The sequence below is a fragment of the Halichoerus grypus genome, chromosome 6 (genome assembly GCF_964656455.1).
Source record: "Halichoerus grypus chromosome 6, mHalGry1.hap1.1, whole genome shotgun sequence".
NCBI classification, from domain to species: Eukaryota; Metazoa; Chordata; class Mammalia; order Carnivora; family Phocidae; genus Halichoerus; species Halichoerus grypus.
The window spans coordinates 172,334,656-172,360,228 of record NC_135717.1 but is presented as its reverse complement, the minus strand read 5'-3'; the positions used below and the strand labels follow the sequence as shown (position 1 = coordinate 172,360,228).

At 48.5% G+C, this 25,573-nt stretch overlaps 1 protein-coding gene across 1 annotated transcript in view; it reads left to right on the top strand.

Moving 5' to 3' along the window:
• Window positions 1-7,401: 7,401 nt before the first annotated feature.
• Window positions 7,402-25,573, top strand: part of LOC118539589 (transcription factor 20) — a 103,186-nt gene continuing 85,014 nt past the window's right edge. Inside the window, exon 1 of the mRNA XM_078076691.1 lies at window positions 7,402-7,698. The gene's annotated coding sequence lies outside the window, so the exon portion shown is untranslated. The remainder of the gene's footprint in view (window positions 7,699-25,573) is intronic.

Genomic DNA, 25,573 nt, shown 5'->3' with positions numbered 1-25,573 from the left:
GCCAGCCTCAGGGCCTGGGGCTGAGCGTGTGGATCTGACGTGTGCCGGGAACAGCCCGCGAGAATTGGTGTGTTGGCTCCCACTGCTGGCGTGACAGACATCCTGATGAAATATGTCATTTTAAAACATTTTTAAAAGAAATTTCTGGAGAGCTTTCTTAACCCTGTGGGGCCATAAGTAGTCTGATTGTTGTCAGGTTCTAGTCTTGGCTTTGGCACGATTTGCTGGGGACCCCTCTTTTCCCGGGCCTCCGTTTCCTCATCTGTGAAAGGGGGCAGGAACCATTCCCACCTGCGAGGGTGGGCCCTCTGTGAGGCTGCTAGTGTGAAGCGTAGTTTGTGAGCTCAAAAGCACCTTGTCGAGATCTTTCGGTTCTGTTTCTGGTCATCCACAAGATGGTCACGGGCAGGTGCCTGGGCCGTGTCATGCTGGATGCCGGCTGACATTGGTGGGATGCTGGCTCTGCTCTCAAGGGCTCCCTGAGTAGTGGCCTCACTAAAACCCTTGAATTTTGTGATTTCCAGAGAACGTGGAAGGCCCCTCAGGCAGCCTGGCCCCTTCCAGGGGAAATGCTGGTAAGTGTCTTGTCCTGTCTGTTAGTTTGTTCCACAAATGTTTTTGGAGCGGTTGTATGTGCTGGGATGATGGGGGAGAACCGGAAGTCAGTCCTACCCTCAATAGCTCAGTCCAGGAGGAAGGATTTGAAAACTCCACACCCAACTGACCGGATGTCCTGAGGTTCGGGGGTGGCTGGATGCGAAGTCTGGGTGTTTCAGAAGATGCTCAGGCACAGGGCAGCTGGCTGGATCGTTTACAAATGAATATTGACTGCTCTGTTCAGAATCTTTCGATGGCTCCCCCTTTTGCCTTGGGGTAAAGTCCCCATGCCTTCTGTGGCTTGCACTGTCTGATTCCAGCTGCCTCTCCAGTTTCTCATTTCACTTAAATTGCATTGGCCTTTTTTCCCTTCCTGAAAAACGACTTGCTCCCTCCTGCCTCAAGACTTTTGCCCACGCTGTGCCCGCCGCCTGGAGCTCGCGTCCAACCTCATCACGTGGCCCCTTCCTATCTTGCAGGTCTCAAATCAAATGTCCTGGATCCCCAGTACCCAGGGTCCCATTATACACCCTCTGGGCACCTGGCATGCTTTCTTACTAGTGTGCACCACAACTTTACCAAATGATTGTTTATGTGATGACTCGTTCTCTCTAACGGCCCCACGACAACAGGGGCCCTTGGACGCGGCACCTGGCATATGGCAAGGGCTCAATGAATGTTTGTGGAATGAATTTATGATGAGTACTAAGGTAAGGCTTCGTGGAGGTGGTGGAGTCTTGAAAGAGGTTATCGTTTCAGTCTCTAGGGAAGGGGGGGCTTCCTGCTTTGGGGAGCAGTCAGGCACATGGCAGGAACACAACTCGCTTGGTTTGGCAAAGAGGCAGAATCAGACGTGTGGGAGAAGGTTGGAGAAGTGAGCTGGGGCCAGATGGGCTTTGCCTTCCAGGTGAATGGGAACCGACTTGAATTCTGAAGCCAATTGGGCCCCTTGGAAGACTTCCGAGCCAGCGGCAGGAGGGTCGAAGCTGGCTGTGGGTCACTGTAACGAAGTCTGCCGCAGGGATGGGGTGGGCCGGGAACAGAGGCTACAGCCAAGAGGACCGGGTGGCAGCTGAATAATCCATCGACTCTGCTGCTTTCTTTTTCCCCCGGAATCACACATGTGCCTTGTCAGTTATCCTCACCAGCCAGCCGGGAGATGCAGGGCAGAGTTGAGGAACCTCACCCGACGTGACCGCTTCCAGAAGACAATCACCTTCCAGAAGACAATGGCCGGGCAGCCATTCCCAAATCACTGGAGGGAGAGATGGAGTCAGGGCCGGTGGGGGGAGAGGGTGCATCGATGTCCACATTTCTCAGCTTTCCCAACCCAGAAGGCAGCATTTAGCTTTGCATCCCCACACCTCTGTCCTGGTGCTTTCCCAGTGGCCAAGGGATTATGACTTGGAGGGACCAGCCCGTGTCAGATGAGCAGAAGCATTTCTGTCCAAGCCCAGCAAGCAAGACGCACCTCCTTGCTCCCATGGGGGGCACAGCTCACGTGGTCAGAAGAGCCAGGATTCTCAAGTCCCTGATCTACTGCTTAGCGGCTGTGTGCCTTTGGGCATCTTGTTAGCAACTCTGGGCTTCGGTTGCTTCAGCTGTGAAGTGGGGGCTGTTCGGGGGTGGTGAAGGTTAAATGCGAGGACACACACAGAGCCCCAAGCACGGCGAACACTGGAGGCTCAGGAAGTAGTGGCTGTGTCTCGGCTGCATTTTTCTCCACCATTTCAATTCTTTGCAGCAAGCTTGGGTTTCGGGCTTAAAATGAAGAGCATGTCAACAAAACAGGACAGAACAAAGTCCTTTCCCAGCACGCCTTGGCATGCAGCACTGCCTTCCTGGGGAGCCCAGCAATGATGGGCTAAAAGTCTCGAGCTTTCAAGCAGAAATAATCCCAATGGAACAGAACCTCCCTATTGTTACCATGTGATAAGGCGATGCAGGGGTCTGCGGCCCGACCTGCCTGTGTCAGTTCCAGCCCCTCCCTAGCTGCTACGTGCCTCTGTTTCCTCATCTGCAAAACAAGGTAACAGCATCCACGTTGCGTAGGGCTAATGTAAGGATTAAGTGAGTTAATGCAGGGAAGTGCTCAGAACATGCGTGTGTCACTGCTGTTGCTAGATCATTTCATCTTAAACTCTGTCGCGCTGGAAGGGACTCAGTGGGGGCCCTGGAGCCGGAAAGCTGAGTTCAAATTCCAGCTCTGCTGTTTGCTGTGTGACCTCAGGCAAATCTCTTAGCATGTCTGTGTGTCCCTTTCCTGCTCTGTACAATGATGATGACAATCCCTGCCTCGTAAGGTTGTTTGGGGGAGTGAAGGGGGTTTGCCCAGGTAAGGGACCCAACTCCCTGGAGGCAGGCAGGCCACTCAGCCCCTCCTCCCACCCAGATGAAGACATTGAGACTCAGAACCATTGGATGATTTGCTGAAGGACCTACATGGGTGAGACCAGGCTGGGCCCCTAGTTTAGAGGCCTGTGCTAGGCCGTCGTGCCAGGGGCTGAGAGTAGAGCCACTAGGGATAAGAGTGCCAAGTGGGCCAAGGGGTGATCTCCCCTGTGGCCAGGCTGCAGGGGCCCTCCAACTGCTCAGCTGTGTTTCCTCCAGTGTTTTCTCTCTGCTCACCTGTGGGAAGAGTGAGCTGCCACAAAACAGTTGCCACTTGGGCAGGCCACGGTCTTCTGGGTGCGGGGCCTGAGAGCCCATTGCCTGCAAGCTGCCCGTTCTCCAGGGCTTGAACACGTCACTTGTGGGGAAAGGCTGGTGCTGACCCTGCAGACCCTCTCATATCTCTTTCCTGATCTGCCTGCAGACTTTGGGACCCACCAACTGTCTGCATCCATCCATCCTTCCAGTGTTTACTGAGTGCTGGGAAGCTTGGTGGTTAAGCGTGCAACCTCTAAAGACCTGGGTTCAAATCCCAGTGTGGCCTCTTCCAAGCTGTGTGACTTGGGACAGGTTAAATTCTCTGTGCCTCTTTGTAACAGTGATACAGTACCAACCAACCTCATCAGGTTGTTGCAGACCCACAGTGCCTGTTCCCAGTAAGCTTGGATCCTTCTGGGCTGTACCATGATTCCTAATGTTATCATTTTTATGGATATGGTGCCCTGCCCTGCATGGGATGTCTCTGCCCTGCAGATACTCATAGCCCCATGGGAGAGACAGATACAGTTCCAAATAGCCCCGTGTGACCGGTGGGAGCTGAGGAGGGAGCCACGACTTTGATCCTGGAGGGCTGGGGTGGAGGGCAGGGTTGACCTCCTAAGCAGAGGTCACTGTGAGACCCTGTGAAACAAATTCATGTCAAGGCCCTGTAGGGTCCCATCCCTGCCCACGTCTGCAACCTCATCTCTCCTTTTCCCTGTCTGTGCGCTGGGCACAGCCTTCCTGAGAACAGCAGGTGGCTGCATGCACACTCGTGTGTGTTGATATGCCCTGGCCCTCTGTTTGGAGCCTTCCCTATTCCCTTAGCCTTAGAGCCTGCCCTGCCCTTGCCCCAGAAGGACTTATTCTGAGCCCCTATGCTCCCTCCATCAGGACTTATGGCCTAGCACACAGCTAAGTGCTCTGTGTGGAATGAAGGCATGTCCACAGAGGATCTGGCCTCCCCTGCTATTTGTGCCTGGCCTGGGACGGGCCCGGCAGGACGCTGTGGTGGGGGGTTCCTCACTCTGTTAACCGGAGGCTTTTGTAAGCTGTCTCCTGGAGGATGGCGAGCGGGCATTCCGGGCCTCCCTCTGGTGTGTTAGAGTTAGCAGGAACCACCTCCAGAGCGGAAGGAGAGCTGGCACCCAGTGAAGGATAAAGGTGAGGGCCGTACACGTGCTCCTGAGAGCCAGAGAGGGAGAGAAAGGCCATCCGCCTGCTGCTAAAGGCACTGACATTCCGGCTCACTTCGCACAAGTCACTGATCTGCCGAGCAGGCCAGTCTCCTCAATCAATCCGTGCTGACAGATGGTAGCGGAATCAGTGACCTAGAGGCAGAAGGCTCCATTTGTAATCCCGGAGTGGCCCAGGTGCCTGGAGGAGGGCAGAGGAGTTTGTAATAAAGGGAGTGACACGGGGTTTCCAAAAGCCGGAGGAGGAGGGAAAGGATTAATTTTGCTTCTGGAATTGAAACCACTGATTCAGTTCAATAAGTATTTTTTCAGTAGACTAGGTTAGGAGAGAAAAAAACCCAAACAGATCTACTGTCCTTTCCTTAAAGTGGTAGGAAAAACAAGATTCTCGTAGATGAGACAAGAGAACAATAGAGGAACTCTAATGTGATCAAAGAGGAGTTTCCCCCGTTGAGCTCTGGCCACTATGGGATCTTGGGCAGTAACTTGCCCTCTATGAGCCTCAGTCTGCTCATGTGTCCTGTTGTGGCCATATCGTGGAACTGTAGCTGTTGTTAACATGTGCCTGGTATTGTACTGAATTCTTCATGCAGATCTCTTTAGGCTCCCATGATACCTTATTATCCCCTTTTACGGCTAAGGAAACCAGAGAGGTGAAGTGATTTGGCCAAGGCCACACAGCCCAAGAGTAACCTGTATCTGTCTGTTGGCCATAATGCCCACAGGTTCTTTTTCCAAATGGTACTGAAAGGAAAAGTGACAGGCCACCAGGGGTGAAGAGGTCCAGGCTGGCCTGGCCCTAGGACTGGGGAAGTTTCCAGGTAGAGGTTGGCTGGGCAATGTTCTGGCAGGGTTCAAGGGGGTTGGGAGAGAGGGGGCTATAGAACCAGTCCCGGGACGGGAGGCAGGAGCAGACAAGAGCCTGTACTCAAGTTCTCTATCTGCATTCTTTCCCTTTTGAATGAGGCTCTCTGCACAGTTTGTGACCATCCATTTCATGTTTCAGTCCCTCTGTCTGAGACCTGAGGGAGCTGAGGAAGAGGGGAAGGGAAGGTTGGGGCAGGAGACAAAGGAAAAGCTCTTCCCTTCATGAGTTCTCTCAAGAAACTGAGGGTGCCCCCAACACCCAGTGCTTAGAAAGCTCCCCTGCATCTTTCCAAGTTTGTCCAGAAAACATGCATCTGTGCTGGGAGTCCCCTCATCTTTTCCTTCTGCAGCCCTGACCCGAGCAGAAGCCAGCACTGGTCTTTTAAAAGTCTTAGTGCGAAAGAATTTGAAAATGAAACTCACAGAACAATGGAACAGTCAGAGGGCAGGGCCTAGCAGCCTCTTCAGCTCTGCCCCGGAAGAGCCCGGCACCCCGCTTGGCATGCAGGAGGTGTTGGGGAATCAAGTCTCCAAGAATAGCCCTGACCCACATTGGAGCCAGCCCCTACTTTGTGAAATTGGACAGGAGCCAGGAGAAATCACTGCCTTCCCCAACCACATCCTCCTGAAGTGCGAGAACCAACTGAGGCCCTGCCTCGAATCCCTTTACTGGGGGCAGGTGTTGCCACGGCCAGGACCCTCCTTGGGTGGCCCGAGGCAAGGTAAATCATTTATGTCTCTGGCTAGGTGAGGCTAGAGGTGAAAGGGTAGAGCTAGGCCAGGGGAGCTCTGTACCTCAAATGTACTGAAATCTGGGTCCGAGGCCACACCTGGTTCCTATCAACCTCCACCTGCTGCCCAAAGCACTCTTCCAATTCCAATTTACTTTCAAGTTGGGTTGCTTCAGGAAAGGAAGCCACATACTCCCCTAACATCTAGGGCAGATGGGGCCCTAATTTAGAATCAGCAATGTTGGCCAACATTAGGGGCATCTAGTTCAAACTCTCCTCCTTCCCTTTATATACCAGTGGGAAACTGAGGCCCAGACTGGGGAGAGTATTTGGCCAGATCTCTGGGTGAGTCAGAAGTAGGATCACAAACATTCCCAACACATCCTACCCCCCACTGGCCTTCTCCCTTTTGATAGCAGTGGGTCACAGGGAACAAACATCTCAGTGGTTGTTCTACAACTGAGATTTTCTTAAAAAAAAAAAAAAGCCAAGCCATTCCTTTGCTCCATAAAACATACATGAGGTTTGCAAAAGAAGGCTGGGAACGGCCCGAGGCTTTGGCACCGCAAATCCTCCACCTTATCTCCAAATTAATTCTGGACCCTGGGTCCAGTCAGCCAGGCGTTGCAGCGTTTTTAATGCCGCCGCAGGCGAAGGCAACTGGCTTTCGGTGAGTATCTATTTTACATGCGAGGTTGTTGGGCCTCCCAGCTCCTCGCTTTTATTGCGGAGGAAACTGAGGAAGTTATCTGTTATCTAGGGAGCCTAAGTCATTCATCCAAGGACACGCGGCGCTAAGGGGCGGAGGAGGGAAGGGAACCAGGCCCGCTGGGCCGGAGGGCGCTTGGCGGTCAGGAGCTGCCCCCTTGCCCGGCCCCACTAAGCAGGTTACCCGGAGGAGGCCAGGCCCTCGCCCGCGGGCTCCCCAGGGTGCCAGAGGCGCGATTCTGGCGTTGGAGGCTCCAGGGAACTCCAGAAATCCCAGGGAGAGATTCCGGGCCACCAACTCCCCAGAAAGTTGGCTCGCGGCCACTCCCAGGACGGCCGGGAGCCGCCGGCCAAGATGGCACTGTGCGAGCCGCCAGCCGCACGCGCGGCGCCGGGCAGCTGCCTAGGGGAACCCCGCGCGACCCCGGCCGCTGGGCGGGGGTCTCCGCGGCCCCGGCCCGGCGCGCGCAGGCCTCGGCGCCGCCGCACGCGGGTGGGCACGCGCGCACCCGCCGGCCCCGCCCCCTGCCGCCCCGCCCCCGCCGCGCGCACCGCCCCGCCGCGCGCCCTCCCGCCCGCCCGCGCGCCGCGGCCCGGAGCCTCCCCATTGGCCGCGCGCCGTCACCTGACGCTCTGTTATTTCCTGTGTGTTGGGAGAATGGAGAGAAAAAACCCCGAGCCGAGCCGCTTTCGGCCCCTGCGAGGCGGCCGCGGCCTCCGCCGGGGGAGCCCGCCCTGAGGCGCGCCTGACCGGGGAGCGAGCGCGCGGGCCGGAGCGAGGCTCGAGGGGCCACGGCCCCGGCCCGCCCCGCCGCCGGCCCGGGCGCCCGAGCTGGAGGCGGCGGAGGCTCCCCCACCCCCACCTCGCGCAGCGCCGCCCGCCGCCGCCGCCGCTCCCTCCCCTCCCGCCCCCGGCCGAGGCCGAGGGACCGGGCGGGGGGCTCCCGCAGGTAACCGCCGCCCGGGCCTGAGGGGGAGGGGCAGGGGCCAGGGCTGAGGGGCTGGGGCCAGGCCGGGGTGTCCGGCCTTGGGGGCTGGGGTAGAGGTCCTAGCCCGGCCGACCTGGAGTGCTGAGCCCCCTGGACTCCGAGGCCAGGGCACGGGGTGCTGAGGGAAAGGTCCCTGCCTGGCCCGACCCGGGAGTGCAGAGAGGAGCGGCCTGGCCTGGGGGTGCGCAGGGGAAGGGGCCCGGCCTGGCATCAGGGCGCTGAGGGGTCTGAGGGGTCTGGCTTGGGAGTCCGGCAGGGCTTGGGCACCAGTCCTAGCCTCAGGGTGTCGGGGAAAGGTACCTGCTTGTCGCGGCCTCGGGTGCAAAGGCGGCGGGTGTGAGCGGGCGGCGCCCAGGGGTCCGCAGGGTCAGCGCCGCCCACCCCGGGACCCCTGGCAGCCCCCGGCGTCCCGCGGCGCTCGCCTCTTCGTGGCGGCTGGGGGCGAGGCCGGCGGGCGAAGGCTGGGCTTGGGGCGGGAGCGGTGCTGGGAGCCCGGGAGTCGGAGCGCGCCCTGCCGCGGGAGGGACGGGGGCCCGTTTATTGCCATGTGAACACCTGAAGCCATGTGGACGCGGCAGCTTCTCGCCTGTTGGGGGCGGAGGACAGGTACCGGCTGACGGGGCGCAAGGTCCTGGCGCGGGGGGGCGGGGAGCAGAGCGCGGGACATACTTCCTGCGTGGGGGTTTCTCCACCTCCCTCGCCGCTGTGAGCGGGGCGGGTGTTGGATCCTGTGGTCCCGGGTGCGAGCGAGCGCCGGTTTAGGGGCCTGAGGTTGAAGCTCCTCGTCTCTTTTGGAGCGGGGGGAGTGGTGGTTGAAGGAGAGTGGCCCATTCGGCCCAGCTCGCTCTGGCAGCGGCTGGAGGTGGAATGTCTCCTGTGCGCCGGGATGGGAGTGGAATTTAGTGTGTTTTTTTTGGGGGGGGGGCGCGGAGCGGTCGCCTTCCTGGGCCTGTGGGTGGGGATTATTGTCTCTTTTTTGTGGTTGTGGATGCTAGAGCTGTCTGCCTGTCTGTAGGCATCCCTTTAGTTTGCCCTTAGGGGACAGATCGAAATTAGGACTTTTTCCCCCTTTTCCTCTTTGCTTTTCTTCCCCCTCCAAGATTAGATGACTCTGGTAACTGCTGTAAAATGGATGGAATTTTCAAGCTATTATCTAACGGGCAGATCTTTGAATGATAATTGGACCCTTATGTTCACAGCCTCAGTGAAGACTTTTATGAAACATCTTACATGGGGTGGCAGCGGAACATCTTACATGGTGGAGTGAGAAACTGCTCTGAAGTCCGACCTGGGAGACCAGGAATCTACTTCCAGCTTTGCCCCCAAATAAACTGTAACCCTGGCCAAGTTAACCTACCCTCTCCAGCCTCCCAATTTCCTCCTCTGGTTAAATGAGGGCTCCCTTCTAGGTCAAACACTACAGGGGTTTTGGGTAGGTTTTCTCGTTTGTTTTGGTTTTTTGATGTTTGTTTGTTTTTGGTCTACCACCGTGTGCTTTTGTTTTAGCCAGAGGCAGCCTTCTTGAGAAATGCAGGATTTTTCTTACCTGGCATTTAAGATCCTATCCCACTTTTTAGTTTCCAGCCTCTTCCTTCTAAAGCAGAGCATCAAACTTGGTTAGCATAGTTTTTCCTCAAATCCCAGATACTGTTCGGTGTGTCTCAGAAAGTGTATTTTATTATAGTCTATGCTGAGTATGTATTACATTTTTTGTCTTTGTACAAAAAAGTTATCAGGAGAAAGATTTCAGAAAACATTTGACAATTTGGAAGCGTGGATAATGTTGTGTATTTGGGTCTGTGTATGTTGGTTGGCTCCAGGAGTTCCAAGACCCTTTTATGCAGGGAATTGTGGAGGGACCTTATTTAAAATTCTTGGAAGGGATATTTGGCATTTGGCTAATTTTTGAAATTTCCCACTTCAGTATTCTCAGAGTAGGGATCAAGTGGAATTCCACAATATCTCCTGTGAAATGGTATGCTGGTGGAATTAACTGTCACCTCAGGGTGCACTAATTGTTTGCATCCCCAGTTTATTCCTTAATGGTAGCCGATGCCTCCTCTCAAATGCTGCAGAACCCCAATTAGTTTCACTGATTTTATGGTGTGTGAGAGCCTTAGGCCATGCTTTTGACTGGTTGGCCCTTCTTGACCGGCCTCAGCCTTGGTCTTGTTTGTCTTAAATTCCTGTTACTGTTGACGCTTGGAGGACATGTGCCTAATGTGGTGTAATGTGTCTTCCGTCACTCTTTTATTCAGTCTGTACAGTTTCAAAAAGGGTCTCAGCAAGGGGAGGTGTGCTTATAGTGTTGACTTTGGAGATGGATTGGTATCATTTTTCTTGTAGGTTAACATCGGGTCTGTCACATAGGTAAGACAGACACTTTTATATGGCTACACAGAGTAATTATTTGGAGTTTCTCAAAATAAGTAATTTATTCTGTGTGGGTATTTGAATTATGACCTAGTGTTTGGTGTGGGATTTCTAAAATGCTGGTTACTTAAGTCATAAGGAGTTTTCACACTCACATACGTTTATATTTGTGTTATAATGTAACAAGGAAAAGATTATTATAAAACTCTTACTCTGCAGAGGTGATTTGTGTGTGTGTGTGTGAGAGAAGATTGCTAAGGTAGTAAGATGTTAGGAGACATGGGCTTTAGGTTCCATAACCTTTTAGTGGTATCCTTTTTTCTTTAACTTCATAAAATGGAATGGAATGTAGTTTAAATCACATAGGAAAGGATGTTAATATTTGTATCAGGTTTTTGCTGTTATTTTTTAAATCCATTATGCTAGGTTCTGTCCCAGGTATTTTAACTTGTCTTACAAAATCTACCCAGCATACCTGAGAGGTAGGTGATCTCTCCTTTTCCTGAGAGGTCACAGAGACCATCCTTACTGTGGCTCCAAAGCCAGTAATTACTAATCTGTTATAGCTCACTGCCTGTTCAAGGCACAAATCAGCTGGTGGTAGATTGGCCTTGGAATCCATACTTCCTGCTGTGCCCTATTCTTTTTTTTCTTAAGTTATAATGAAATGAAAATCTGGACTTGGGCAAACTACTGGAAAGCATGGTTTTTGCAGCTATGCCACTAAACCAGACTCTGGTTTAGTAACCCCTGGGACTTCTGTAAACTTTCACTTTCCCTATAACTAGCCAGTTTTTTTAGTGCACCTGAGATGTAATCTAAAAAGTTTCTCCTTCATTCCCAAGTCTGCTATTCTATCTTTGAGCCGAAAACTTCTTGTATCAGCTCAGAGAATGATATCATATGAGGGGCTGTGTCTCTTCCCGTCTGTGCTACCACACAGGTTTGCACTGCACAGGAATCCTATTAGGTGGTGACTGTGCTGCGTTTGACCAGATGGGACTGAAAAGATACATTTCCAAAAGACAGTCCCCTGTGTGCCTTAAGCTTGTGTTCGAGCACCTTAGTGCTCATTAGATTGTCTGGGGTTTCTGACTCTGCTGCCTTCATTTTCTTTTTGTGGAGGAAAAGTAACAAAGCAAAACAGTAAAACCCTGTTTATGATGGAATATAACTATACATCAAAAGTTACACATTTGAAATATAATGAAGTCATGGCTTTCATAGAGCATAATCTGGGCACATTGCACTTAGACTGGATAGCTTTTTTATTATTAGTTAGGCTGCTTAAAGTCCTCTTAATACCTGTGATGTGTGCAGTGTGGGTGAAAAGGTTCTTGTGGTGACAAACACAATCAGTACTTTTTGCGCTAGAGCTGTGTTTCCTTTGTAGGTAAGTGCACAACCCAGCAGGAAGATGAACTAAAAAGTGACTTATTGGTATATCTGTGGCTTGTTATCTGATGCTTCATTGTGGGGAAGTTAAGAAAGAGAAAACATTAACTATAGGGGGAAATATCCGTATTGTCGTATGCACACGTAAGCTGTGCTGTAAGAAAGGGTGGAAGTTCATTGGAATACTTGAATGCCATGGCCCCCAATTGGAAGATGGTTTCCATGTTTGAATATCACATCCCTGAATGTGGACAGAGGCCCTCTGTGTGTGTTCTAGTTTTCATTAACAGATATTTATAGGTGATTTTCTAAGCATGGGAGATGCAGTGGTGGGCAAGATAGAAAAGGAACCTGCTCTGGAGATGGGCTGTCAACAGTAAGTAAATAAGAATATCAGGCAGGGATAACTATGAAGAGAATAAAAAGACAATATGATAGTGACTCAGGATGCTATGTGAGAGTAGATGTTCCCTCTTCTGAAGCCTTTTCTGCCAGCAGGGCATTCATACTTGGTCTGTGGGATGGATGAAAATGGCATTAAAACAAAGTAAGTAATTTGCTTTAGCCTTGAGCATCTTGAGAAGTTAATCCAAAGAATGTAAGTGGGTTGGTTGAAACCTTTCCTGTTTATATCTTCATGCTTTGTGATTGGGGACCTGGCTCAAAAGAGCTTAAGATGGATCATTAATGATACCCTGTAAAGGGTAAGAAAGAGGGTTGCCTGGGTGGCTCAAGTCAGTTAAGCATCTGTCTTCGGCTCAGGTCATGGTCCTGGGATCGAGTCCCGCATTGGGCTCCTTGCTCAGCGGGGAGCCTGCTTCTCCCTCTGCCTACCACTCCCCCTGCTTGTGTGCGTGCACTCTATCTTTCTGACAAATAGATAAATAAAATCTTAAAAAAAAAAAAGAATAAGAAACGATTACCCCTTGTAAAGGGTAGTTCTGATAAAAAAAAAAAAGTAGAGATATGTTATAATATTGGTGAGTGCTAAGCATTATTAGAAACATTCAGTTGTGTTTATGTTTCTTTGTTGGGAAGTTGGATTGGGGTATTGTAATCATACTTTGTTAAAGCTTCAAATGAAACCAACAAATATTAGTAACATCTGTATGCAGGGCAGTGCAGTTCAGACAGACTGTTAATTTAATCGTAGCCTGGAGGATTCATCCTCCCAGCCTTTCCCAGCCATCCTACTGCATCCTACATACCTTTACCCACCCTGTCTATGCTCTCTGATTATAGAGTTCTGTAGAGAGCTGAAAGAAACCTAAGAAATCAGCTAGTCTAGCTAGCCCTTTGGCTTTACAACTCAGGAGAGATGCTGAGGAAGGTGGTGACTTTCCAGATTCATACAGCTTTATGCTGACAGTCAAGGCTAGGACCCTGCTCTTTGCCAGCTAGGCTGGTTTTCTTTCCACCATATCCCATGCTCTCTCACCTGAAGACTGATAGTTAACAGTTGCTCCTGAGTGGAAAAAGAAAGGAAGTCTCTGAGTACTAATGTACCCACTTAGGAAGAAGCCCATGTATTTCCAGTCTGAAGAAGTCAGGGCATAGGCACCTGGGAGGCTCAGTCAGTTAAGCATCTGACTCTTGATTTCAGCTCAGGTCGTAATCTCAGGGTTGTGAGATCGAGCCCTGTGTCCAGCTCTGCACTGGGCGTGGGGCCTGCTTGAGATTCCCCCCCACCCCCCACCCCCCACCTCACACGCTGTCTCCTCGCTCTCTCAAAAAAAAAAGAAGTCAGGGCAGAGGCAGCACATTAACCTGAAAATCAGAGTATGGAAAAGAATATTATACCATTGTTACTTTTCACACAGATATGTAGTGTTGGTTTCTCAGGCCCCACCGAGACATAATCTCATCCTGATTATGTCTTGGTCTGGAATGGATGCCACATTCAGCATTAGTTGTGAAGTTAGAATAAGGCCCTTTAGGTATAGGGGGAAATTTCTGAAATGTGGCTGAATTCTAAAATTCAAGAGTTAAGGCCCTAAGAGGCCTGTTTTTTCACCTCCAGACCTCGGTTTCGTGGAAGATTTCTACATTCAGAAGCACCCTAAGTATGAAGCATTACTTTGGGAGTCTGGAGATGGTTCACTGTGCCTGACAAGAGCAGGGAGTCTTGACGAGCAGAGCTACTTCCCTGGACATTTCCCTGACGTAGAGCCCTGGTGGGCCAGTTTACCTGGGGACAGCTTTTGTATCCCTTTGGCAGGAATGTGCGAGGGCGCTCCTGCTGTAAAGAGTCCACGTGACGGGCACTCTGTGGAGGCAGCAGAGCATGCGAAGGAGGATGTATGGCTACAATCTGGCTCCGTCACTTTGGCAGTGACATTTTGCCTGAGCCACAGTTTCCTCCTCTGTAAGATGGAAGTACACTTTCCTTGGGGCCATTGGGAAAAGGAACTAACATAGGAAAAGCATACAGTGGAGTGCATTAATTACCTCTGGGGGGGGGCGCCTGTGTGGCTCAGTCGGTTAAGCGGCTGCCTTTGGCTCAGGTCATGATCCCAGGGTCCTGGGATTGAGCCCCGCTTCGGGCTCCCTGCTCAGTGGAGAGTCTGCTTCTCCCTCTCCCTCTGCCTGCCTCTCTGCCTACTTGTGCTCTTTCTCTATCTCTCTGTCAAATAAATAAATAAAATCTTTAAAAAATAAAAATAAAAATAATTACCTCTAGGGGACACTCAGTAAGTCGTAGTTGTCCATGACATGAACATTCAGCACTGTGCTGTGTACTAAGACACTGGACTAGAGCAGTGTTGGTTCCTGCCAAGTGTATGGATTTTAGAGTACACTCAGGTATCTCAAATACCTGCCCAGTAGAGAAGGGCACAAAAACAGGGGTATCAGAAGGGCTCTGATGAGGGAGTACGAGGTACTCTACCCAGATGTGGAACCCTAACTTGAAAGGTCACATGGGGCACCTGGGTGGCCCCATCAGTTGAGCGTCTGACTCTTGATTTCAGCTCAGGTCATGATCTCAGGGTTGTGAGATCAAGCCCCACGTTGGGTTCCGCGCTTGGCAGGGAGTCTGCTTGAGATTCTCTCTCTCCCTCTGCCCCTCCCCCCGACTCATGCTCGCTCACTGTCTCTCTCTAATAATAAATTTAAAAATCTTTAAAAAAAGGTCACAGGCAGCTTCTCAGGGGTGGATCGTTTACTTCCTCATCCACCCGCTTGTCTCTCAGCTGTCCCTTCCCGCCTCTGCAGCTCACTCCTCCCCTTCTGCTTGACCGTTGGTGTTCTCTGGACCCCCGTATCGTAGTGTACTCTCTCCCCGGGTGCTCTCGGATATCCCCAGGCTTTCATGATTATCTGTGAGCTGATCAGCCCCACGTTGGTAACTTCAGCCAGATCTCTCCTAGCTGCTGCAGCTTCTGCGTGACAACACTGCAGGGATACGTCACCAGTAGCTTGAGCTTCCTAAGTCCAAAACTGAATAGACACTCCTTGGAAGTTCTTTCTCCTTCATCTGTCCCCTTGTCCGTAAGTGGCTTTCCTAGCCTCCAAGCTTCCCAGATGAGAGTCCTCCCTTTCTCTCCCCATCCTCTACATGTCATCCATCACCAAGTCACCGTCAGTGCTGTTTCTGTGCTGTGACTGGGGTCTGTCCATTCTACAGCCACTGCCCTCAGAGCCATCATCATCTCTTACCTGGAACACTGTGATTGCCTCTCAGCGTGGCCTCTCCATTTCTTCTTCTGTCTCTCTTCTACTTTGCCCGGAGTGGCCAAGAGTTGCCTGTCTCTCCTCTGCTTAACAATCTTTTTTATGGTTTCTCATAGTGCTTGGAAGACAATCCCAGCTCCTTCCCATTTCTCACACGGCCCTCAGGACCCTGGCCCCTGCTTGCCTCTGACCGCCCCTCCTGCCGCCTTTGCTTGCTGTCCTCCAGCCACATCCACTTTCTCTCAAGTCTCCTGAAGGCACCCAGCTCTTTCCCACCTCAGGGACTGCTTTGTACGCTAGCCTCGAACAGTCTGGCCAGCCTGGTCTTTTCCTCATCCTTCAGGATATTTGTTGAATGAATGAATAGCATGAGACAGGCAGCAAAGGAGATGATGGGGTAGGGATGAAAAGTGTCCTTAGAGTCCATCTACAAAGGTGTAAATGGAGTATAAAATGATGCCACCACTTTGGAAAACTGTTTGGAAGTTTCTTCAAAAGCTGAATATATGGGGTGCCTGGGTGGTGCAGTTGGTTAAGTGTTGACTCTTGGTTTCCGCTTAGGTCATGATGGGATCGAGCCCCGCGTCAGGCTCCACACTCAGCATGGAGTCCGCTTGGATTCTCTCTCCCTCTCCCACCCTGCCTCTCCCTCTCTCTCTCTCTCTCTCTCTTTCAAATAAATAAAAACTTAAAAAATAAAAAAAGCTGAATGTATGTCTACCCTGTGACCCAGCAGTTCTATTTCTAGGTATCTGTCCAAGAGGAATGAAAATATATGTTCACAAATAAGTCTTATACAAGAATGTTCATAGCAGCTTTATTCATGGTAGCCAGAAACTGTAGATAGTCCAGATGTCCATCAGCGGGAAATGGATAAACAGATACATTCATACAGCGGAAGACCACTCAGCAATAAAAGGGAGCAAACTTCTGATACATGTAGTAAGGATGAATCTCATAGGTATTAATGCTGGATGAAACACCAGACACAAGAAAGTACATAATGGGTGATCCCACTTACAAGATCTTGAGTAGGCAGAAGGGGTCTGTGATACTAGAAATCACATCAGTGTTTGCTTCTTGGATGGAAGGGGATTGACAGGGAGGGGACATGAGAGAACTTTCTAGAGTGATGGAAATCCTCTAAGTCTTGATAGGCAATCATCAAATCTGATTGAGTCATATACTATATGTAATTTTACTGTCTGTACTTTATACCTATAAACAACCTAGGAATTGTCCTAGATCCCTTTCTCTTCTCCCTCATTTCAACTTTTCATCTCCCAGCAAGTTCTGTTCACTTTATATCCATAACATATCCTGAATTTGTCTCTCCCATCTCAAGCACCATCCCCTCTTATCCGGACTGTATTTTAGCCTCCTGACTGGTGTTCCAACCCCCTATTTTTGGCCTCCTCCCAAACCATTTTTTCCACTTATCAGCTAAAGTGACCTTTAAAAATTCAAACTGGGTTGTGTCAGTTGTCTTCCCACAGTCCTCCAGTAGCTTTCCATTGCTTTCATGGTGGCCAGCTAGGGCCTGTCTGACCCGTCTTCTTCTGAGCCCATCTGCCCTGGCCGACTCCTTACTCCATGCACGTTCCAGCCTTGTTGACTTTCCCCCTGTTCTTTGAACACCTGAAGTTCATTCTGCCTTAGGACCGTTATACTTGGCTCCTCCCTCTGCCAGGAGCATGCCACCTCCCAGATCTGTGAGAGACTTCTCTGTGGTTCAGGTTCAGTTTAAAAGTTTCCTTTTGTGGGAGGTTCTCTCTGACCCTCTGTCTAATAAAGTAATGCCCCATCACATCACCCAACTTTATTTTATTCATAACTTTGATCAGATCTGAAATTATCTTGGCCTTTTGTTTGTTTGCCTGTCTCCTCCCTCTCAGATTAAGCTTGACTTGTTCATTGCTGTATGCTTAGTGTCTGCAGTAGTATTTCGCCCATGTGGGACAAAAGTATTGACTAAGCGAAGGCGTCGGGGATGATGGTGACGTGATGAGACTGTTTAGGAGGTCCACCTGTGAGGGAGAAGGGGCCAAGGAGAGTAAAGACTTCGGGCTTGGGAACTTGGTCATGGTGGTGCCATTCATTGAAATAGAAAATGGTGGAGAAAAGACAAATTGGGCTGGGGTATAAAGTGATGAATTTCGTTTTGGACTTAAGTTTGAGGAAGGCATCAAGCGTTTGAGGCACAGATGTGACATTTAGGAGAAGGAACTGGGCTATAGACTTAAGAGTCAGAGGTTAGCACATGTGGTCCAGCCTAGAAATAGAGGAGATTTTTCTCAGGAGTGGACAAGGATGTGAGTATGTAGACGGAGAGAAACAGTTGATTTTTCCCTGCCTGAGTGCTGAGCATGTCCCACCAGTAATGAGGACTTTACAGAATTCGGCCCTTACTTAGGAGGTTTCGTAGTTTTAGACCCTCCCCCCATTATTGTTGTTAATAATGACAGGTGCTCAGAGGGGAGGACAAAAATCTGAGGAATGTGAACATTTAAGGGAGCAGGGCAGTGTTTCAAGAGCAGAGAGGGTGCAACCAGACAGGTTTGGAGGAAAATCCAGAGTGCGTGGCACGAGGACAGAAAGTGTTTCAAGTCAGAGGCGGTAGCCAAGGTTACTGAGAAGTGTCAGTTGGGAGGGGAGGGGATAGTTAAAGCCAGCCTATTGTGTGTTCTTGAGAAAGTGAGGTGAAGAAGTGGAGACAGTAAGTTTGGGGTCAAGTCTTCCCAAAGTTTGGTTATTGAAGGAGAGTTAAAAAAAAAAAATTGCAGGGAAAATCTGGGGTCAAGAGAAGACCTTTTTTTTTTTTAAAGATTTTTATTTATTTGAGAGAGAGTGAGAGCGAGAGAGAGATCACAGAGGGAGAGGGAGAAGCAGACTCACCGCTGAGCAGGGAGCCTGATGTGGGGCTCGATCCCAGGACCCTGAGATCATGACCTGAGCTGAAGGCAGACGCTTAACCAACTGAGCCACCCAGGCACCACGTGAAGACATTTAAAAAATATGTGAGAACCTCTAGCATGTGTAAAGGAGCAGTACAGGACGGTGTTGAAGATGCAGGAGGGCGTGCTGGACAGGGAGGCCTTCCGGGATGTCTCAGGGCCCCCTGTGATCAGGGGCGTTGGTTCGGATGGTAAGAATACTCCTCTGGGAGGAAAGCAGAGGTGTGTGGGTGGGAAACAGATAGGCATGAGGACTGGAAGGTAAGGAGCACTTGTCTGTGTGTTTTGTGAAGATCCTGCTGAGGGACAAGAGTGAGGTAGGGTATTGGAGGCTTGAAGAAGGCAGGAAAGATTTGAAGAAACTGCTGTGGCAGGCAGATAGAGCTGGCTAAGGAAAAGGAATTATGGTGGGGGGCGGGGAATAGAAAATAGTTAAGATGAGCTTTCCACCTCTGGGATTTTCAAGAAACAGATCAGACCTTTACAGTTCTTTGTCTGGTTTTAGATCCCCGTGATTGGGACTCAGCTTTTTCCTGCCTTGTGTCTGGCCATCCCACTCCTTCCCCATATGCCTCTGCCATTTCCATGCATTAGACCAGCAACTTGTAGATGATTCCAGAGCTCTCGTGTTTTATTTAATCAGTACTTATGTACATTCATGGTTAGGTAGGCGGCCGTGTTCGAAGTGTTGTGTTGAGGCAGCGGGGTAAGGTGGGAGCACTCTGAGTTCCTCAGAGCCGGGCTGCCGCAGGTCTGCAGAGATGGCTGGGGCCCAGGTGGCCTGGCTGGGGTGGAGGAGTGAGAATCACCTCTTCCCAACTCAGTCTCAGCAACTCTCTCATCTCTCTCTCAGCATTTGGGTATCTGTGTAAAATTTCTGCTGAAAAAACTGCAAAATGTTTTTGAACACCACTGTACTAGGTGGTAAGATCCTTGCAGTCAAGGCTGTGTTTTGTTTTATTTTATAGCCCCAGTATCTGGCATTTTGCCTGTCAGTGCACTGAGAGTAAATGCCGGCTTTGCCTCTGAGGCTCTGCTCTAGAAGCCCATCTTCCTCCTCTGTCTTTACCCATATGTTAGTTATGTATGTCATATGTTCCAGTTGATATAGAATTTGTCTATTTCACCACAAAATTGTGTATTTTTAGGTGGCCACCATGTCTTGTTAATCTTCTCTATCTCTTTCACATAGTAGGTATTAAAAGTAATGTTAAATTTGGGGGCGCTTGGATGGCTCAGTCAGTTAAGCGTTCACTCTTGATTTCGGCTCAGGCCATGATCTCAGGGTTGTGAAATCAAGCTGTGTCAGGGCTCCGCGCTCAGTGGGGAGTCGGCTCGAGATTCTTTCCCTCTGCTGCCGCCCCCCCCCCCCCGCACGCAAGCACACACACGGGCTCGCTCGCTCGCTCTCTCTCTCAAATAAATAAGTCTTTTAAAAAAGAGTAATGTTAAATTTGGATTCGTTGTAAAAAAAACTTGCAAAGTGTTCCTAAGAATAACTAAAATGGTTTAAGAATGGGGAAAAAATTCGAGAAAATATCAGCCAAAGAACTGAGTTAATTTAACCTGATGAAGTATTCTAAACAATAAGTTAACAAGGGTCTTAGGATGTGTTAAAGAGTGATGGTCAACTGTTTCTCAGCTCTGAGGAAAACAATAGCAGACGACGTCGGATGGGGTGTTAGTGGCTTAGGTGAACAAACCGAGTAACTTCCTGCTCTCTGAGGAACGCCAGCAATTTCTCCTGTAGAGTTTTAGAACAGTGGAACAGACTCACTTGTGTTCAGTAACCCCTACTTGATGGCAGAGGTGTAAAGAACATGCCCTCAGGATTCCGGCCAATGACTCCTATAAACTCAGCGCACCCAGGCAGCCTAGATGAACCTAACGCATACAGGTACCTGCCCACTAGTGAACAGACATAAGCACAGATGTGCACGTTGCAATGAATTCAGTGCCGCTTGTTTTGTTTTTTCCTAGTGGATATATAAATTTAAACATAATAGGGATAGAATTTTCATCTTTTAGTCGAAGAAGTCTGTGTGGAAGAGGATTTAAGTTCTAACATACCGAACAGGAGAAATTTGAGTTGGAGTGAAGGATCTTGCAGCCTGCGGCATTTATTAAATGTTTCTTTTTTAAAAAAATTAAAATATTTTTACATTGGCTAGCAAAGAGATGAAAATTAACTGTCTCTAAAGATAAGGGACACAAGGCTAAAGGAGGCCTATAGGAATGAAACATCAGAGAAAATGGAAGAAAAAGAAAATTTCTATTTCACTTGAACTGAGATTGCTAACTTTATGCCATGCTAGGAACCAGAAATGCAAAATACGTAATACCTCTTCCCTTTCCCTGGAGTGCAGTGTTGTAGAAGAATCAGACACGGAAGATTCACATTTATAAAATCTATGTGGGATCTGTAAGGCTAAAATGGTGGTGTAGCCAGAGTTCTAGGAGAGAACTAGTTGGGGGGGGGGCTTTACTTCTGCTTAAGTATGGGAAGAATATCGGAGAAAATTGTAGAGGAAGGGACAGACATGGGAGCACCACCTGGAAGGATGGCTAGGGGAGAGAGCTAAGTGGAAGAGTGGGGGAGGAGCATTCCAAGGGAAGTTCCTTCAAGAACCAAGGCTTGCAACTATGTGGCATATTAAAGGGAAAAGCTCAGGCTATTTGGGGGCCTGGAAATTGCAGGGAAGGGATGTCAGAAGCGGCTGTGGACTAAGAGTGAGGCCCTTGGTGATGGGCCTTGGATCTGGGCCAGGGCACTGGATTCTCATAAATGGAACAAAATTTTGTGAAGAGAGGTGTGATATTGAGAGACTAGTTGGGGGGGAATGTGAGGGATGATGAACTGATCATCTGTGCCTCTTCCTTGGGGGTCAAGGCTCCAGTCTGCATGAGAAGAAAGATCTGTATTTAGCAACTGGTTGAAATAAATGGATTTATAGGAAATTTTGGCATCAACCACTTTGATTCTGAAACAGGCGAGGATATTTTATTTATCAAAAACTGAAATAATACTACATAGTAAGTAATATAATTATTTTATATAAATAATAAATTCTAAGTTCCAGACAGTGTTCCAAACACTTGAAGAATAGTGACTTGCTTAATTCTTAAAAAATCCTGTGAGGTAGTACTATTATCTCCATTTTTAAATTTTACTTATTTATTTATTTATTAAGATGTTATTTATTCATTTGGGAGGGAGAGGAGAGAGCATCAACAGGGGGGAGAGGCAGAGGGAAAAGCAGACTCCCTGCTGAGCTGGGAGCCCACGGTGGGGCTGGATCCCAGGACCTAGAGATTACAACCTGAGCTGAAGGCAGATGCTTAACCATCTGAGCCACCCAGGTGCCTCTATTTTCCCCATTTTTTAAGATGAAGAAACTGTAACAGAGAGGTTGAGTGACTTCCCTGAGATCTCCTCTAAAAAGCAGCAGAGCCAGGATTTGTTATCGGGCATCCTGACTCCAGACTCTGTGCCCTTAACCTGTACACAGTGCAATTCTGGGTTTAATTTGAGTGAACTGGGAGGTAACTCTTGCAGAATAAGTTTATGACCCCTTTGAAGGGGAAGGAGTTTGGGTTTGGATTGTAGAAACAGAGCAGAGTGGAGCCCAGGAATTGCCATGTGGGGGACCTACTTGTTAGAACATCATTTGTGTGAGGGCAGGGACTTTCTGTTCCCCATCATATCCCCAGTGCCCAGAAGAGTGCTTGGCATGTAGTTAGTGCTCAGCAAATAGTTTTTGTGTGTTTAATAAATCAGTTTTGCTGCCAGCTCTCAAGGGAATATGCCATGAAAGCTTCAGTTTCTTTTTTTCCCTTTGACTCTCTGTTCATGATCCCTTTCTGAATTAATGAGTTCCGTGACTTTATTACTTGCTTGTTCTTATTGAACTTATTGTGCTGAGCTTTCAAAGGATGCCAGCTCAGTCTACTGTTTTGGTGATTTAAAAAAAAAAATCAGCAACTTATTTTCAGAATCAAAATATTGGGTTTTAAGATTTCAGCAATCTTTTAATGTAAGTATGATTTCTTTTGTTGGTGCTTTTTTGGCTTTTCATATGCCTGTGTTTAAGATGTAAACCTTAAAAATGTTATTAAAGAGAATTGGAAGTATTGAATCACTATATTGCACACCTGAAACTAATAGGACACTGTGTTAACTAACTGGAATTAAAATAAAAACACAGGGGCGCCTGGGTGGCTTAGTTGGTTAAGCGTCTGCCTTCAGCTCAGGTCATGATCCCAGGATCCTGGGATCAAGCCCTGTATCGGGCTCCCTGCTCAGCAGAGAACAGAGCCTGCTTCTCCCTCTGCCTCTCCCCCCACTATTATCTAAAAAGAGGGAGAATTGGAAGTGACTTCTAATTATAGCAGTTGAGATGATATATTTATGGAATCCTTCTCAACAGACCAAGCATCATCTCTACTTCCCTTTTTTTTTTTTTTTTTTTTTTGCCAGTATTCCTAATATTTGATACTGGTCCATATGTGTCTGCTGCAGAAGCTTCCTCAGTGAGTGAGTGGTTAGGAAATCTCTTCCAGGAGCTCAGTGGTGACACAGCTCGAGAGCTGTCTCTGCTAATGTGAAGCCACAGCATCAGCCATGTAGAAGTCGTATATCTGATTTCATTAGCAAATTACTAGGTCATATATGCTCCTAAAGAGGAGCAGACTAATGTTTTCTCTCTGTTTTAGTTCATTCTAAATTAAATCATTTGAGAATAGGAGAATGGGAAATTTTGTCTCCGTTCATCTATAAATATTCAGACTTAGGTCCATAAGCCAATATATTCTTTCTCTTGCTGACCTGATTCAGCTTATTAACATTTTATTTAAATATATACCTCATAATATTTTATTTTATTTTAACAATAAGATTTGACTCTTACCAAATTGGAAATTTGAAAAAATCCCACTACTCTTAGAGATGAAATGGTCATATGAAAATAGTTATCTTTGTTGAAGTAGTTATACATGGAAATAATTATATATGTTAGAGAAAAAAATGTCAAGAATGTTAGCATTGTGTTTTAGTTAAGCTTTTAGAACTACCTCTTATTGAAATACATCTTTTTATTATGAAATTAGTATGTGCTTATAGTATAAAATTGAAACAATACAGGGGTGTGTAACTCTCCAGAGATAACTGTTTTTACAGTTCAGTACATATTTATCTGCACTTGTTTAAAAAAAAATTGCCTTTATTTTTAATTTTTTAATTTTTTAATTTTTTTACTTTTTAAAGATTTTCTGTATTTATTAGAGAGAGAGAGCACATGCACAAGCAGAGGGAGGGACAGAGGGGGAGGGAGATAAAGACTCCCTGCTGATCAGGTCCTGGGTTCAATCCCAACCTGGAGATCACCACCTGAGCTGAAGTCAGATGCTAATCCGACTGAGCCACCCAGGTGCCCGACCTTGATTTTTTAGAGTGGTTTTAGGTTCACAGCAAAATTGAGAGCAAAGGTACAGAGATTTCCCATACACCTCCTGCCCCCACACATGTGCAGCTTCCCCTACTATCACCATCCCCCACTAGAGAGGTACCTTTGTTACAACTGATGAACCTGCATTGACACATCATTGTCACCCAAAGCCTGTAGTTTATATTACAGTTTACTCTTGGTGCTGTGTTAGAGAAATGTAGAATGACATGTACCCATTACTATCACAGAGGAGTGTCACTGCCCCAGGTTCTCTGTGCTTCACCTATTCACCCCTCCCTCCCCCCAGCCCTTGGCAACCGCTGGGCTTTTCACTGTCTTATGGTTTTCCCTTTTGCAGAATGTTGTAGAGTTGGAATCACACAGTATGTAGTCTTGTCAGATTGGCTTTTTTGACTTAGATATATGCATTTAAGGTTCCTCCTTGTCTTTTCATGACTTGGTAGTTCATTTTTTATCACTGAATAATAGAACCGTTTTTATGTGTGGATGAAGGTGGTTCTTAATACTCTTTAATGAAATATTGCCAGGTTTTTTGTGTTTGTTTTTTTCTTTTTTTTTAAAGATTTTGTCCAGGGGCGCCTGGGTGGTTCAGTCGTTAAGCGTCTGCCTTCAGCTCAGGTCATGATCCCAGGGTCCTGGGATCGAGCCCCGCATCGGGCTCCTTGCTCTGCAGGAAGCCTGCTTCTCCCTCTCCCACTCCCCCTGCTTGTGTTCCCTCTCTCGCTGTGTCTCTCTCTGTCAAATAAATAAATAAAATCTTTAAAAAAAAAAAAAGATTTTGTCCATATATTTATTGTAGACAGAGAGAGACCACGGCGGGGGGAGGGGAGGAGGGGGGCAGGGCAGGAGGAACAGAGGGAGGGGGATGAGCAGATGCAGCACTGAGCAGCACTGAGCACGGAGCCCAACTCAGGCCAGTCCCACGACCCTGAGATCATGACCTGAGCCAAAATCCAGAGTTGGCCACTCAACCTACTGAGCCACCCAGGCACCCCAATTACCAGGTTTCTGTTATAGTTGGTTCATCTCCCAAAAACTTATTTGTTTTAGACAGTTTATGGCAAATTATTATCTAATTTTTAAATATAGTAGCAGAATAATTTCTGTGTCTATTAAACCACTGATCTAATGGCTAACATTTATATATTATTTATTAAGTGCATAGTATTTATATTCTTTATTTAATTTTCACAAAAGAGCTTTATAAGGTCAGTACTTTATCTGTGAAATGGGGATAAAGAAAGAGATTGAAGAGAGATTAAGTCATTTGCAAGAGGTCACTCAGCCATTAAGTGACAGAATCCAGACTTGAACCCTGCTCTTTGTGGCTCCAAAATCTGTTTGTCCCTTTTAAAGATTTGATTTATTTATTTGGCAGAGAGAGACACAGCGAGAGAGGGAACACAAGCAGGGGGAATGGGAGAGGGAGAAGCAGGCTTCCCGCGGAGCAGGGAGCCCGATGCGGGGCTCGATCCCAGGACCCTGGGATCATGACCTGAGCCGAAGGCAGATGCCCAATGACTGAGCCACCCAGGCGCCCCCTGTTTGTCCCTTTTAATGTAAAATGTGTACCTTATAAAAATGAATACTGCCTGGCTGCTTCCTTCCCCACCCACCTGAGCTCAGGCAGCCCCCATGTACACACATGCTCTCTGCCTCATTCTTTCTCTTCACAGCATTTGTCTGACATGTTGTCTTTTTTTTTTTTTTTAAAGATTTTATTTATTTATTTGAGACAGAGAGAATGAGAGAGAGAGAGAACACATGAGAGGGGGGAGGGTCAGAGGGAGAAGCAGGCTCCCTGCCGAGCAGGGAGCCCAATGCGGGACTCGATCCCGGGACTCCAGGATCATGACCTGAGCCGAAGGCAGTCGCTTAACCAACTGAGCCACCCAGGCGCCCTGACATGTTGTCTTTTATCTCTTTTTTCCACTACGATGTAAACTCCGTGGGATGGACACTGGCTCCTTCACCTTT